This window comes from Lathyrus oleraceus, chromosome 3 (genome assembly GCF_024323335.1).
Source record: "Lathyrus oleraceus cultivar Zhongwan6 chromosome 3, CAAS_Psat_ZW6_1.0, whole genome shotgun sequence".
In the NCBI taxonomy this organism is placed as follows: Eukaryota; Viridiplantae; Streptophyta; class Magnoliopsida; order Fabales; family Fabaceae; genus Lathyrus; species Lathyrus oleraceus.
The window spans coordinates 358,619,749-358,622,491 of NC_066581.1; the positions used below are offsets into that span (position 1 = coordinate 358,619,749).

At 38.4% G+C, this 2,743-nt stretch overlaps 1 pseudogene; it reads right to left on the bottom strand.

The window, feature by feature from the left end:
• Nucleotides 1-2,140: 2,140 nt before the first annotated feature.
• LOC127133832 (uncharacterized) lies at nucleotides 2,141-2,240 on the bottom strand (annotated as a pseudogene).
• Between the last annotated feature and the right edge of the window lie 503 nt (nucleotides 2,241-2,743).

Consider the following 2,743-nt stretch of genomic DNA (forward strand, 5'->3'; position numbering starts at 1 on the left):
ACGCCTTGCACACTCCTGTGACGGACGTCACACATGGTGTGACGAACGTCACACCATTCCCCTACATTTTTGGCGCAAGGAACGCCTCAGAGACGTTGAGCGTTGAGGGAGTGTTGAGCCCTATATCCACGCCATACTTTTATGCACGTTGAAGACCTTTTTGGCAGCGGAAGCGGTTACTCAAGCATATATAATAGCCACTTGCAAAACCAAAAAGGGTTCCGAAGCTTTTCCACATTTTTTCCTTTGCCGTTTTCGCTTTTGCACATTTTCTTTTCCAGCAACTTAAGCAGTATTGTTTCTTTATTATTTTTACGAGTTCTACACTATCTCCCTTGCAATTTCTATTTTCCTTTTTCCTTTTTAGCATTTAGTTAATTCTTTTCGCACAATAGTTTCTACACCGGAAACTATTGTGCACCATTTTACCGGATCTAACCTTACGTTAGAATCTAGTTTTATTTCCTTCATTTTAATTTGTTGTTTAATTGAAGAATCCAAGAACAAATCCTACCGGCTTGTGGTGGAGTGTTCAAGACTATTGTTTAACTCATTCAAGTTCTTTAATTATTATTTAATGCTTTGTTTTATTATTTATTTATATTATCTGCCTGGGATGAGTCTGTTTATGCATGATAAGTATTTTAGTTTGTTTAGCATGTCTGGCTAATTCGCTTAGATATCGGTATGTAAAGTAAGCGGAATAAGGAATCAAGACTAAGTCGGTTAAATTAAGTTTAAAATTAAAATCACTCTTTTTACGGTCTCAATTTACAGGTTTAATAACAAAGGTTTTTATGAAAGTAAAAGACATAAAGAAGTTAAAATCAATAGAGCGAGAGTTTGAGGTTTTAACTGGACAGTATAAATTAGACATTAATTCTAGATCAGGGCGAGAGCAAGTTTTAGAATTAATTAAATTCCGATCTTTTCCAAAAAGTATTTTTAAAGATTGAATGTGAGGACGAGAGTTAAGCATTCGAATTTAATTATATAACCTAAGTCAACAGAGCGAGAGTTTGAGATAAGGGTGTTTAAACGGTCAGTGTTTTCTTGAAAAGAGTTTCTATGGACTGTATTGCTTTCAAAAAATGGTTTTTTGACTTAATTATAAGTGACAGCTACATTAACATAAAATCATGGTTTATTCAACAGAGCGAGAGTTTGAGATAAAACTTTTAATCAATAAAGTCAACTGAAAAGATTTATTTTAAAACCAAGAGACCGACAAAGGATTGATTCCCTAATTACGACGAACTACATACCGATATCCGCTTTATTAATATTTAATCTAGATCTTAGTTTAGTTTTTAGCTTTCCCCCAAACAATCAAACATTATTCACCTTAGCTTTACGAAGTAACCTTAGATAACGGTATATCGATTCATAAGTCCCTGTGGGATCGATATCTTTTAAAACTACGCGATAGAACTGTGCACTTGCAGTTTGTACCCCAATTCGACTCATAAAGTCGAGCGATCAAGTTTTTGGCGCCGTTGCCGGGGACTTTTATTTAATCGATATCGTAACTCTTCCGTTACGCTGTAGAGACCAATGTTTCTTTTTCTTCTATTCTTTCTTTCGTTGATTTGTATGCCACACACTCGCTCACAAGGCGAACCGCTCTATTTACGAATCAACGATATCGAACTATATCTCCGAGTCCTACGACGAATTCGGGAATATCGTGCTGCAAACAATCTCCCTCCTGTAGAACTTCCTGATTTCAAAAACCTTTTTCCTTCGATAACCGAGATGGCAGAACCAGCTCGTGCTCTTAGAGATTACGCCGCTCCATCGCAAGATGAGCCGCATTCAAGTATTGCTCCGCCCGCAATCGAAGCAAATAACTTCGAACTTAAACCTTCGCTGTTGCAGGCTGTGCAACAGAACCAATTCTCTGGAAATCCTACCGAGGATCCAAACCTTCATTTATCCGTATTTGTCCAATACGCTGATACTGTTAAAGCTAATGGTGTCACTTCGGAGGCAATTCGACTTCGTCTTTTTCCTTTCTCATTAAGAGATAGCGCTAGAAGATGGCTTCAATCTCTCCCTTCAAACTCTGTCACCACATGGAACGAGTTGAAGAAAGTTTTTCTTGCCCGATACTTTCCGCCAAGCAAAACAGCTATGTTAAGAGCCCAGATAAACGGATTTAAACAGAAAGACAACGAGTCTCTTTTCGAAGCATGGGAAAGATACAAAGACATGATGAGACTTTGCCCACACCATGGTTTGGAAGACTGGTTAGTAATTCACACATTTTATAATGGTCTCTTGTACAACACAAGGTTAACAATAGACGCCACTGTAGGTGGTGCACTAATGAACAAACCTTATGCTGATGCTTACCAGCTTATCGAAAGCATGGGCCAAAACCACTATCAGTGGGGAACCGAACGAACAATGGTGGAAAAACCTCAAACGAAAACTGGCATGTACGAGATAAGTAACCTTGATCACGTTAATGCAAAAGTGGATGCTTTGGTCCAGAAAATTGAAAGTTTAAATGTATCACCTCCTACCGTCGTGGTTGCTATAACTCAGAATTGCGAGGTCTGTGGAATCCAAGGTCACACTCCTACGGATTGTCAACTCTTGACAGGAATCCAAGCAGAGCAAGTAAACTATGCTCAAGGAAGCCCCTACTCGAATACCTATAACTCAAATTGGAAGAACCATCCAAACTTTTCATATAAGAGTAATAATGCTTTGTACGCACCTGGACAGTCTCCAAATC